We start from the raw sequence: 14,722 nt of genomic DNA, 5'->3' as shown, positions 1-14,722 counted from the left end.
CCTTGACTCTGCCCCCAGTAATCTTTTACTGATGTAGTAGACGGGTTTCTGTATTCTCTCTTCTTCTCGGACGAGCACCGCGCTTATCGCGTGCTCAGTTGTTGAGAGATATAAGAACAGTACTTCTCCCGTCTCAGGTTTCGATAGGATGGGTGGTTCGGCTAAGTGCCTTTTGAGCTCTTGAAAGGCCAACTCGCACTCGTCTGTCCATTCGAACTTTTTACTTCCTTTCAATAAGTTGAAGAATGGGAGACCGCGGTCCGTTGACTTCGAAATGAACCTGCCTAGAGCCGCCATCCTGCCAGTCAAGCTTTGAACATCTTTATGCTTCCGAGGTGAAGGCATATCGATCAGGGCCTTTATTTTATCGAGATTAGCCTTGATTCCACGAGAGTTGACAATGAAACCTAGAAATTTCCCTGAAGACACCCCAAAAGTGCACTTCTGAGGATTCAACTTCATGTTGTACTTTCTGAGCACGCCAAAGCACTCTTCGAGGTCATCAACATGGTTCTTGTTAAGTTGAGACTTTACAAGCATGTCGTCAACATAAACTTCCATGTTGTTCCCTATTTTCTCTGAGAACATCATGTTTACGAGCCGCTGGTACGTGGCTCCGGCATTCTTGAGTCCGAATGGCATGACATTGTAGCAGTAGAGCCCTTTATCCGTAATGAAGCTCGTATGCTCTTGGTCGGGGGCATGCATGGGAATCTGGTTATATCCAGAATAGGCATCCATGAACGACATTAGACCATGCCCCGCCGTGGCATCCACGAGCTGATCAATTCTCGGTAGGGGAAAACAGTCTTTCGGGCAGGCCTTGTTGAGGTCTGAGTAGTCAATGCACGTCCTCCATGTCCCATTGGGTTTCGGGACCAACACTGGATTGGCCACCCAATCAGGGTAAAAAGCGTCCCTTATAAAATTATTTGCTTTCAGCCTGTCCACCTCCTCCTTTAGTGCTTTCTTTCTGTCTTCATCCAGCTGCCTTCGCTTTTGCTGCTTCGGGGGAAAGCTTTTGTCTATATTCAATGCGTGGCTCGCTACATTAGGGCTTATTCCCACCATGTCAGAGTGGGACCACGCGAAGACATCCTGGTTTTTCTTCAGAAAGCAAATTAATTGCTATTTTGATTTGTCTAGGAGGTGTTTCCCGACCTTCACCTTTTTCGAGGGATCAAATTCATCGAGCTGAACCTCTTCGAGCTCCTCCAAAGGTTGGAGGTCAATCTTCTCTTCAATCCTTGGATCGATCTCCTCATCAATTTCTAAAACTGTCCCATCTTTATACTGTATGACAACAAGTGCTTGCGCGCTTGTTTGTTTCTTTCCCCTTAAGGAAATGCTGTAGCACTCCCTTCCTGCCAATTGATCTCCTTTCAATGTTCCGACCCCGCTTGGAGTTGGGAACTTAAGGGCTAGATGCCTTACAGATGAAACTGCCCCCAGCCCGACCAGGGCGGGTCTCCCGAGCAATACATTGTAGGCAGATGGTAACTCTACTACCACGAACTCCATCATCTTGGTCACCGAGACTGGATAATCTCCCAAGGTCACAGAGAGTTCAATGGACCCCATACAGGCGGTTCCTTCTCCAGAAAAACCGTACAAAGTGGTTGCACAAGCCCTCAGGTCGCGAAGGGAGAGTCCCATTTTTTCTAGGGTTGCTTTATAAAGAATGTTAACTGAGCTCCCATTGTCTATGAGAACTCGGCGCACTCTTTTGTTGGCAAGCTGTAGGGTGATGACGAGTGGATCATGATGAGGAAACTGGACGTGAGAGGCATCCTCCTCGGTGAAGGTTATAGGCTGAGTCTCAACCCTTTGGCTTTTTGGTGCCCTTGGTTCGGGTTCATATGGAGACCCGTCCCCTGTCTTCAGCTCATTCACATATCGTTTTTGAGCATTTCTGCCCCCTCCTGCGAGATGAGGACCTCCCGAGATGGTTATTACGTCCTCTCCATCTATCGGCGGAGGCCTATCCTCATCCCGAGATCGGGAGTTATTATTCTGTGTTGCCGGAAGCGCGGCTACTCTCTGACTGGCAGTAGCCTGTCCAATATTCTGGTTTTTGACATACTGCCGGAAATATCCTCTCGAGATCAATCCTTCGATCTCGTCCTTCAACTGTCGGCACTCATCAGTTGTGTGGCCGGTGTCCCTATGAAATCGACAATACTTGCTGGAGTCCCTCTTGGACTTTTGATTCCTCATAGGATCCGGACGCCTGAAGGGGACCTGGTTTTCATTAGCCAGGTATATGTTTTCCCGAGACTCGTTGAGCTCGGTATGCACTTTATATACGGAGAAATATCTTTCTCCTTTTTTCTTCTTTCCTCCATCAGCCTTGGGATTATTTCCCTCGCTTTTTTTCCTCTTGGAAGGATTCTCCGAGGTAGGCTGTGTAACTAGAGGGTCAACCGAGGTTGAGGCGGAGTTAATGTTTATCGTTGTAGTTTCGGTCTGCGAGGTCGCTTTGAGTGTTGACCTCGCTTCCTCTACATTGACAAATTTCTGCGCCCGTCTGTTAAACTCGGTTATCGATCTCACCGGTTTCCCTTGTATGTCATCCCAAAGGGTACTCCCGGGTAAAACACCAGCTCGGATGGCCATCAAGTGCCCGCTGTCATCCACGTCACGAGCTCGGGCGACCTCTAGATTAAATCTTGTCAGGTAGCTCTTTAGTGTTTCGCCTGGTTGTTGTCGGACGTTAGTCAAAGTGGATGCTTCGGGTCTGACTCCCACCATAGCCCGGAACTGCTTCTTGAAGTCTCTAGAAAATTGATCCCACGAAGTTATAGAATGTCTCTTGTATTTCTCGAACCAACTCTTGGCAGGCCCGGCCAATGATGTTGGAAACAGCATACATCTGAGCACGTAACCCACGTTACTAGCTCTCATGATAGTGTTGAATGTACTCAGATGGCTGCATGGGTCGGTTTTTCCTTCAAACGCTGGGACGTGAGGAATCCGGAACCCTTGGGGGAACTGAGTTGTTATACCCAGATTTCGAGCCGTAGCAAATATGACCTCGAAAGCTGAGTTCGCATTAAATGGTCTCGTGAGGGTTAAGGGTATGCTCTACGATTGTAAATCGGAGCCTGCAAAGTATGGTACAGACCTCGAATACGGTGACCTCGAAATGATCTCGATCTCGAAGGATAGCTCTGTGAGCCCCTCATCTTCAGAAGCAACTTCGGAGCAGGGATCTCGAGCTCGATATGCCATCTCGAAAGAAATGTCAGCTCGGGAAGTGTCACCGGCTCGCACAATGACGTGAAGCCTTGGAGATACGCAATGACTACCTTGAATATCTACAAGTGTTGTAGATATGGAATATGATCCTCATTTATTGATGTAAATCCCCAAAAATCGTGGGATATTATTTAGTCAGTTATGCGTTTCCTGATCTTTGGGGAACATTTCCTTCTATATCTGATTATTGGCATTTAAGGCTATTTATTTTTATTCACAAAAGAGTAACTACCCAAAATATGTGGGATAGTATTCTGTATCATTCTCTATAAATAGAGAAGTGATGCACCATTGTAAAGGGCCGAATTTCTGATTCTTGAGAGAAAACTCTGGAGAATTCATGCTAAAGGATTGTTCAGAGATAATCTTGAGATTAATAACAGAGACTCGTGGACTAGGCAGATTTAACTGCTGAACCACGTAAAAACCGCGTGTCTGACTCGTTTGTTTGTTTTAGCCATTGTCTTTAATTGTTTACGTGCTCTCTTCTTTTATCTGTTGGCGAAAAACGGCGTCAACATGAGTGTTAGAAATATTGGGAGCAAACGGCTCGAGCTCCTCATCAGAGTCCTCATATCGACCGTTTCCTCGCTCATTCTTCAAAAGCCTAAAGGCTTTTTCGAGCTGATCGATCCTTTCTTGTACTGGGTCCTTAGGCGGTGTTTGGAATTGATAGTCATTAATCGCGATCCCAGGCTCGCGTCTCCGTGAGGGATCTCTACGCCCATTCAGATGATTCCTAAGATCCGGGTTTGTCTGATCTCCCTTTCCCCTGCTCTGATTCAGGTGATTGCGCAGGTCGGGATGGCTCTTGTGATTCCCAGTATTTTTACGACCCCGGTCGTGTTTACTGACAGACCTTATTTCTCCGGACTCATCGCTAGTGAAACTCATCGATCGGTCATTTCGTGGTGGATCCTTTCTACATCGCCTCGTCACTGCAGTGCGAGATCGGGACGTCTGACTTCTCTCGGATGGCGCGCCTTTCCGCCCCTGGAACGTCTCCCTGTCTCCTTGTCTCTCCCCTGTACGCCCTTGATCCTGATCTCGACCAGGTTGAGCGTTCCTGCGGGGAGGTGAAGGATATCTTATGGGAGACGGAGGAAACCGTATAGGTGACGGTGGTTGCCGTCCTTGCCTCGGCCTGGAAGGTCCAGAATTTGCCCGAGATGGGCCGGTTGCGTTTGGTGCGCTACCAGGAACCTGAGTCCGAGCCTCGACAGGAGCTCGGTTGTTCTCAGTTCCTGCAGGCACTTCCACAGGTGGATTAGGCGGGACCCGAGCTCGGGTACTCCTCTGAGGCCTAGAAGGAGCAGATGGCTCTGTTGGTGCTGGAGGTTGCGCTGGCCTCCTTGTGTTAGCATTTTTTCGTGGACGCCCACGGGGCCTCCGGGGAGGAACATGCACGTCCCTTGGAGGAGGGACTTGGTCTTCGCGCGGAGGTGGGGGCTGAGCCACCTGCGCCTCCGCGGCTATCCTAGTCAACTCCTCGTTACGTTTGTTGGCATCTGCCAGCAGTTGTTTCAGCTGCCGATTCTCCAATTCTACAATAGGGACATAACGCTCAGGGTTATAATACATGTCCTCATCCCTTGGTTGTGGAGGTGGTCCCCGGGAATCGGAGGATCCACTCCTTTCTTCAGCGTCCGGGTTCTCCATCGGTTGTTTTCCAGGACGCCTTGGGTAATTTTCTCCAGGAGTGTTCTGATTGTTTGTAGCCATGAATCTTTCTGGGATGGATGCTTGAGGCTCTCAATGAAAGCACCAAACTGTTGACGCCGTTTTTCGTCAACAGATAAAAGAAGAGAGCACGTAAACAATTAAAGACAATGGCTAAAACAAACAAACGAATCAGACACACGGTTTTTACGTGGTTCAGCAGTTAAATCTGCCTAGTCCACGAGTCTCTGTTATTAATCTCAAGATTATCTCTGAACAATTCTTTAGCATGAATTCTCCAGAGTTTTCTCTCAAGAATCAGAAATTCGGCCCTTTACAATGGTGCATGACTTCTCTATTTATAGAGAAGGATGCAGAATACTATCCCACATATTTTGGGTAGTTACTCTTTTGTGAATAAAAATAAATGGCCTTAAATGCCAATAATCAGATATAAAAGGAAACGTTCCCCAAAGATCAGGAAACGCATAACTGACTAAATAATATCCCACGATTTTTGGGGATTTACATCAATAAATGAGGATCATATCCCATATCTACAACACCTATAGATATTCAAGGTAATCATTGCGTATCTCCAAGGCTTCAGCATCTAAGGTTTCACGTCATTGTGCGAGCCACTGACACTTCCCGAGCTGACATTTCTTTCGAGATGGCATATCGAGCTCGAGATCCCTGCTCCGAAGTTGTTCCTGAAGATGAGGGGCTCACAAAGCTATCCTTCGAGATCGAGATCATCTCGAGGTCACCATATTCGAGGTCTGTACCATACTTTGCAGGCTCCGATTTACAATCGTAGAGCATACCCTAACCCTCACGAGACCATTTAATGCGAACTCAGCTTTCGAGGTCATATTTGCTATGGCTCGAAATCTGGGTATAACAGGGCATAATTGTAATTTTGGCCCTTTAGGGCATAAACGTGATTGTGTGTGATAAATTGTTGAGATCGCATTATTATGTGGATATATATGTATATGTACTTATGTGTGTGTGCAGCTTTCGGCATGAGGCGATCCTAGGGAGCAGGTAGCGGGAAAGTGACAACGGGACCCGATACTCAACTCGGGGTGAGTCAAGGGGTATTTGGGATATTAGGTGGTTATCTGGGTTATGAAAATAAATAATTGGAGATATATTTGAGGTTAGGAAGCTTAGGTGGAAATACTGGGGAATTTTACCATTTTCCCTCGGGGACGTTTCGGTACCCTGAGCCTTGGGATTGATTTAACTAGTTAATGATAGATTAAGTAAAGTGTAGAACTCGGTGGAACAAAGGTTAGAACTGACCTTCTTCTTCTCTCTCTCTTTCTCTCTCAAACGGTCCACAGAAGCAAGAGGAGAGTGGCTGGAAATTCAGAGAAATTGAGGGAAACGAAGCCACTCTATGTGTCTCAGGCTCATGACGATCTCGCTGGGCTTGACCACATCCTTGAATCACCATTCCTGTAGCTCAGCATCCGAGAGCATTCCGACCGTGACATTATCTGGAATGTCAAATGAATTGCATACGCGTTCGTATGCAGCTTTGTATCATTCACGATCCACAGGCTCGGGAGATGAACGTGAAGACATGGTTAAGAAAAATTAAGAGGTTTACTGTGAGAATAGAAGGACAATCAATCTTAGGGTTTTTTCTCTCTGCGTTCTTCTCCGGAAAGCTAAAATGGAGTTTCACACTACTACAAAATACCCTTTACGGGACACTTTTTTAGGACATGCACCTAAATGCAAGTCCTTAAAAATATTTATAGAGTTTTTAGGACACTCATTGAGAGTCCTGAAAAAACACAATTTAGGACTCGCAATGAGTGTCCTAAAAGAATATGCGAATCCTAAAAAAATCTGGGCTATCAAAATAAGTGTTTTACAAAATAAATTTAAGGTCTTGCTTTGGGAGTCCTTAATACTCTTTTAGGACTTGCAATGAGTGTCCTAAAAGAATATGCGAGTCCTAAAAAAATCTGGACTAAAAAATTAGTGTTTTACTTAATAATTTTAAGGACTTACTTGAGGAGTCCTTAATACTACAAAAAAGACAGCCCATTTACCATCATCATCATCATCATCATCATCATTATTATTATTATTATTATTAAAACCCCTCATCTTCCCTCTCTCCACGTGTTATCTCTCTCTCCCTCCCCATCTTTATCTTTCTGAATGAAGCCCTAGCCGCCAGCCTCACCATCTCATCCTCTTCCTCCTCCCATCTTCTTTCTTCCTCATTCTCTCTCACTAGCTTCCCATCCTTCATTACTCACGCTTGACGAAGGCTCACGATGGTGGAGGACGAAGGCTCACGGTTGGTGGGGCTTGCTGCAACTGTGGCTCACGAGGGGTTAAGGGCTCGCTGCAACAGTGGCTCGCGGAGGTGGCTCGCTGCAACGGTAGCTCGCGCAGAGGTGGCTCGCTGCAAGGGTGGCTCGCGGAGGTGGCTGGCAGCAACTATAGCTCGCGGCAGTGGTGGCTAACAAAGGCAGTCTTGGGTCTTCATTTTAAAAAATATATACAATCTCTCATTTTCTTGTTGTTGATCTATTTCTCTTTTGTGTTGTGTTTGTATTAGATTGAATCTTCATTACTTTTGTATTTCTGATTTTGTATTAGATTGTATCTTCATCAAAGAGGCAGTCTTGTGTTGCTTTGATTTTGTTTATGTGTATTGTATTTATTCATTTAATCATAGTAATGTTGCTTTGATTTTGTTTATGTGTATTGCATTTATTCATTTAATCATAGTAATGTTTCTAAAATTTTCTATAATATATATTTTAAATATATACGTATATATTTATTATTCATTAGACAATAGTGGGATTTTAAAAAAAAATTGTGCATTTTACCTAAATATTGATTTATAAAATAAAATTATAATTGCTTAAAAGGTACTCAACTAAATTTTTTAGGACACACATTGTGAGTTCTAAAAAGTCTTTTTTTTTTTGTAGTAGTAGTGAAAAAATTTTAGGACTCGCAAAATAACCTCAGTTTTTAAGGTTCTCAAATAGATGACTCACACACTGCGAGTCCTAAAAACTTTTTTAGGACTTGCAATGCTAGTTCTAAAAAGTCTTTTTTGTAGTAGTGTCAAAAGTTTGAAATAAAAATTATTTGAATTGAACCAATAAAATGGGAAACGAAATGCCTTAATTGAGTGCTACACTCGGTAATCGTGCTTGCATTGAATTCTAAGTGGAGAATGTCAGGGGTTTATGTGATCGTGTGCCTGCGGCCCGCCACGATTTACTGGAAATGATGACTTTGGGCGAAATCTTTGGCGTTGAAGAGCGGCCCAAGGTTTGAGTGAATGAGCGTGCCTCGTCCGTTCGAAGCTTGGGCCGGGGGGCATCTGTTGGGCCCAAAATATTCGACCCAAAGACCTTCCCTATTTTGAGTATGCTCAAAACGGGTCGTTTTGATCTACAGAGGCTCAGAAGACAGAAGCCGCGGGTCAGAGGCGGTCTGCGCCTCTGACCTGTATGTATTTAATTGAAACCAATACATCTTGGGGGAAAATTCAGTTATTTCCCCCGCCAATCAGGGAACCAGTTTAACCAACTAACCACCTCAAATTTTTGTTCTATAAATACTGAACTCTTATTCAAATGAAGGCATGAAAAAAGCTGACTTAGGCATCAGAGTGTCTTTCTTGCAGGTACCCCCGACGGTGCAATAATTGTGAAAGTGATCATCGTCATCGGAGAAGAAACGGAAAATTAGCATTCGTCAGCAAACACCTCCATATATAGAAAGAAAAAGGTGTTGCTTCAATAATTATTATCTAACATCATTTATTGTCACATCATTTTCTCTCTCATTAGTTTCTCTCTCTTTACTTTCTCTCACATCAATTTCTCTCTCATCACTTTCTCTCTTCTCACTTTTTATCTTTTTATTTTCTCTTTCATCATATTCTATCTCCTTATTTTCTCTTGCATCATTTACTATATCCTCACTTTCTCTCTCATCACTTAATATTTCCTTATTTTCTCTCTCATCATTTTTTCTCTCTCGCCATTTCCTCTATTTCTACTCACTTCTCTCTCTTCACTTTCTTTCTCATCACACTATCTCTCATTTTTTCTTGCATCGATCAATTTCTCTATTCTTAATTTCTATTTCTTTAAATTTTCTATCCTTACTTTCTCACTCCTTATTTTTCATCATTTTTTCTTTCAAATTATTTTATCTCATTATTTATTGCAAACTTTTAAATTTTTTTTATCTTTGTAAATATATTTGTTAATTTTTTATTTAAGATTTAAAAAAAACTAAAAAATTATTTTTAGAAAACATTAATCAAACACCTCTTGTTTTTTGAAAATTACAAAAATTGTTTTCTGTTCTCATTTCTGAGAACACAACTTTGAAAACTGAAAACTGAAAACAAAGCCAAACGGGTCCTAAAGCTCTAGAATATTCTAAATACATATATTCTACATCAGTTGGACAGCTCAGTTTCGTTAAGAACATTTTAGAAATCCCACCACTTTCACTACAGGAAAACAAGCCATTACCGGCGGAGGAAACCGCCGGTAATAGTCAAGAAAGCCGCTGGTAAAAGTATTACCGGCGGTCTCCGCCGGTAATAATCCGCCGGTAAAAACCGGTCGGTAAAAGCCATTTTTACCGGCGGAACTAGCCTCCCGCCGGTAATAATATTATTACCGGCGGATAATTACCGACGGATCCCGCCGGCAATAATTTGGTCAGAATTCACGTCTGACCCATTATTACCGGCGGTCTCCGCCGGTAATAATAAAATATATTTTAAAAAAATAATTAATTTTTATAAATTATATATAATTAATATTAAATAACTAAACTTATAATTAAAAAAATTTAGAAATAATATATAATTAATATTAAATAACATACATGAATTGACTCGTACCCTAACCCTAATTTCTGTAATCTTTTTTTAGCCTCGTAGTAGGTTGATGGAATTTTATTTCCCTTCGGAAATGCAAGCTTTAGTAATTTCAGTAATTCATCGAAGATTTTATTCGGAATCTTGCCTCTAACTTTCAAATGCAATAATTTTGCTAAAAAGTTAAGAGAAGATATCCAATTACAACCAGGATATAACTCAGCCTCTATCTCGTCAAACAGATCCTCATAAAATTGTCCCGCCGCAGGATTATTTTCAACTTCTTCGGTTGTAGGTAGAAGGAAGTCTTCGACCATTGGAATCATCTCATCAACATCATCATCGTTGGCGTCCACCACATTGGCAACATCTGCTTACGATATGTGTTATAAAAGTATATAAGTTTACGATATGTGAATAGTCTTATATTTTTAAAGTGTATAAAATGTTTATAATAGTCTATTATAAACATTTAATAGTTTTAAACGACTTTAAAATGTTTTATAATATAAACAATTATAATTGTTATATTATATTATAAAACATTTAATAGTTTTATGCTACTTTATAATGCTTTTATAATATAATTGTTATATTATATTATAAAAACATTTAATAATTTTATATTATATTATAACACATTTAATAATGTTATGCTATTTTATGTTTAATCATAATATTTTATGCTATTTTATCTAATTTATCCTAAAATTATTTATTTACTTATTTAATTAGTAAATAATTAATTAGTTATCTATCATCTAATTTTTCCTTTACTAAAAAATTAATTATTTAATTATTACTTCATTATTTATTTATTTATTTATTTATCAATTTATTAATCATATTATTAATTTAAATGTTTACTTATTATTTAATTAATTAGTTAATTATTATCTAATTTTTCCTTTATTTAATTAAATTATAATTATCTAATGTTTACTAATTATTTAATTTATACTTAATTAATTATTTATTTAATTAGTTATCTATTATCTAATTTTTCCTTCACTAAAAAATTAATTATTTCATTAATACTTCATTATTTATTTATTAATCATATTATTAATTAAAATGTTTACTTATTATTTAATTTATTCTTAATTAATTATTTATTTATTTATTTTAATTAATTAATTATTTATTTATTTAATTAATTAGTTATCTATTATCTAATTTTTCCTTCACTAAAATATTAATTATTTCATTAATACTTCATTATTTATTTATTAATCATATTATTAATTAAAATGTTTACTTATTATTTAATAAATTAGTTAATTATTATCTAATTTTTCCTTTATTTAAATAAATTATTATTATCTAATGTTTACTAATTATTTAATTAAGTATTTAATTAATACTTCATTATTTATTTATTTATTAATCATATTATTAATTTAAATGTTTACTTATTATTTAATAAATTAGTTAATTATTATCTAATTTTTCCTTTATTTAAATAAATTATTATTATATAATGTTTACTAATTATTTAATTTATAATTATTTATTTATTTATTTAATTAGTTATCTATTATCTAATTTTTCTTTTACTAAAAAAATAATTATTTAATTAATACTTCATTATTTATTTATTTATTTATTAATCATATTATTAATTTAAATGTTTACTTATTATTTAATTAATTAGATAATTATTATCTAATTTTTCCGTTATTTATATAAATTATTATTATCTAATGTTTACTAATTATTTAATTTATAATTATTTATTTATTTATTTTATTAGTTATCTATTATCTAATTTTTCTTTTACTAAAAAAATAATTATTTAATTAATACTTCATTATTTTTTTATTTTTTTATTAATCATATTATTAATTTAAATGTTTACTTATTATTTAATTAATTAGATAATTATTATCTAATTTTTCCGTTATTTATATAAATTATTATTATATAATGTTTACTAATTATTTAATTTATACTTAATTAATTAATTAATTATTTATTTATTTATTTAATATAATATTTTTCCTTTACTAAAAAAATAATTATTTAATTAATACTTAATTATTTATTTATTTAATATTCATTTAATTATTTATTTATCATATTATTAATTTAAATCTTTCCTAATTATATAATTAATTATTAATTAATTAATTACTTAATTAATTAATTAATTATTTATTTGGTTATTTAACATATTTAATTATAACTATTCTAAAAACTTAATAATTAATATGTAATTATTTGAAATTATTTTTATTTAATTAATCATATAACTACTCTTTTATATAATTACTTAATTAATAATTGTTTATATATATGATTTAATACTTACTTTTTAATAAATAAATTTTTAATTATTTAATTTTTATTATTTTTATATCAATTACTATCTAAGTTATTTAAATAACTTTTTTCTATAGTTTAATATTTATTATATTATTTATTTCTCTACCATTAAACTATTTTTTTAATAATTAATAACAAATTTATTAAAATCTAAACTTCACAATATTAAAATAATTTTAATTAAACTATAACAAAAATACATTATAACATTCTAACAATATAATAACAATTTAACAATAACAAAAAATTATACATTAATAATACCCAAAAATAATTATTTAATATTCTTTAAAACTAAATGAACAAAATAAAAATGTATGAAATAGAAAATTAATTACTAGTGTACAACAATAGCAAGATTCAGTACTCCCAATAAAGCCCTGAAATATATATATATATATTAGATATAAATTAATGGAATAATTAAATTCAATATATATAATTAACAAAATAAATTTTACCTTGACTAGCACCAGAAATTTGGTCGAAAATATGGATGCCAAAGCGAAAGAGATACTGTAAGTAACCTATACATAAAAAGATAAATGGTTTATAACCAAAGATTATAACTGTCAGCAAATAAATTATTAAATGAAATACATGAATTTGATGAAAAATACTATCAGCAAAGAAATTATTAAAAGAAATACATACCCAAAGCTGCCCACGAAGAAATTTGATGAACCAAAGCTGCCCACGAACAAAGAAAGCTTCTGAAAACGAATGGTTTTCTCTGGTTTTTTTTTAGGGAGAGTTGGAGGATCGGCCGTGAAGAAGACGGATGGGTTTTATTTATAGATTATTATTACCGGCGGAGGTCCGCCGGTAATAATAACTCCGCCGGTAATACTTAAATAACGGTAATATTTTAATAATTATTACCGGCGGAGCCCGCCGGCAATACTCGAAATATTATTACCGGCGGAGCCCGCCGGCAATAATCCGCCGGTAATAATTGAAAATTTTAATGGGCGGTAAGTTTCCCGCGGTTATAAATTTTGGTTATTACCGGCGGGATTTCCGCCGGTAATAATAAATTTCCCGCCAGTAATAATTAAATAATTTTAAAAAATAAAAATAAAAATAAAAATAAGATTAATACCGGCGGAAAACGAATTCCGCCGGTAAAGATGGTATTATTACCGGTGGACTACCTCCGCCGGTAATACTTCCGCCGGTAATCACCATTTTTGTTGTAGTGTTTCTGCACTTTTGTGGTTGAATTTGTGATTCTTGTAGCAACATGTATTCAGGCTATTTACTCAATCAATCCTAAGAAGAACTGACCTGCATACCACGTTCGAAAGAGTAAAATATTAACTTATATAATTTCGTTTTATCATATATTATTATATTAACATGTCTCTAACAACTTACACTTAATTTCTTACAGGAATTATTGGCTGCTATCAGAACCAACAAATACCTCATGCATCTGATTGCCTTCAATAACAACTTTGTTCCTATAGAATTGTGAACATTTGTTGAAGCGCCTCAGACTCATCTGGTAAGGTGTTTGAAATAGCTTGACAAAATTCATAGAAGCACACGTGTTGGAATTTAGGGTTAGCCCACTATTCGAAAATTGTCTTAGATAACAAGGCTAGTGCTTTGTGAAATGGGGAAATTCACTTGTTGCCAGCCATACTTTGATCATGGATTGGCCTATTTCTTCTTGTTATTTGAATGATTTTTATTTAAAAAATAATAATAAATTCAACTCAATTTACTTATTTAATTACACGTTATGATGTATATTTAATTTTAACCATGAACATTTTTAAGTAGGGATCATATCATCTTTAATAGTAAAAATTTTTAATTATACAATTAAAAATGCTGTCATCTTCACTTAAAAATATGTACAATTCAATTTAAATACAAATCATACGTACGTAATTAGAGTCTGTAACATTACTCTCGCTCTCTTAAGTATAAATATGTCAAAATGACACCATAAAACACTATAAAATCCAGCAATTTGACAAATCAAATATTAGTATCAATTTTTATAATCAGTAGTTTTAAACCTATCAGATGTTAACAAATTGATAGCTACTTATTATTTATAAAATTATTGATAAGATATTATATATCTCTTCTATATAAAAAGTGAATAGATAACGTAAATTCTTGGTTTTAACGGTTTTTTATTATTTTTTTAATATTAATTTTAACGAAATATTCTTATATTTAACATAATATTCTTATATTTAACTATAGTTTGTAAACACTTAAAATTAAATAAAATAAATAATTAAAAATTTTAAAATATGATATTTTTGAGATATTTTTCCATGATAATTATTCAAAAATAATAAATAATTAAATAAATCAAAATATGATATTTTTGAGATATTTTACAATAATTATTTAAAAATAATAAATAATTAAACAAATCAAAATATGATATTTTTGAGATATTTTACAATAATACTTATTTAAAAAAAACAAATAAACAAATTAAAATATGTTATTTTTTAGATATTTTACAATGATAATTATTTAAAAATAATAAAATCATACATTTTATAACTTAAATAAAATTTAATTAAAATTAAACTTATTTATTAGAATAATATCATA

Source organism: Humulus lupulus, chromosome 6 (assembly GCF_963169125.1).
Source record: "Humulus lupulus chromosome 6, drHumLupu1.1, whole genome shotgun sequence".
In the NCBI taxonomy this organism is placed as follows: domain Eukaryota; kingdom Viridiplantae; phylum Streptophyta; class Magnoliopsida; order Rosales; family Cannabaceae; genus Humulus; species Humulus lupulus.
Note: the sequence above shows the minus strand (reverse complement) of the source record.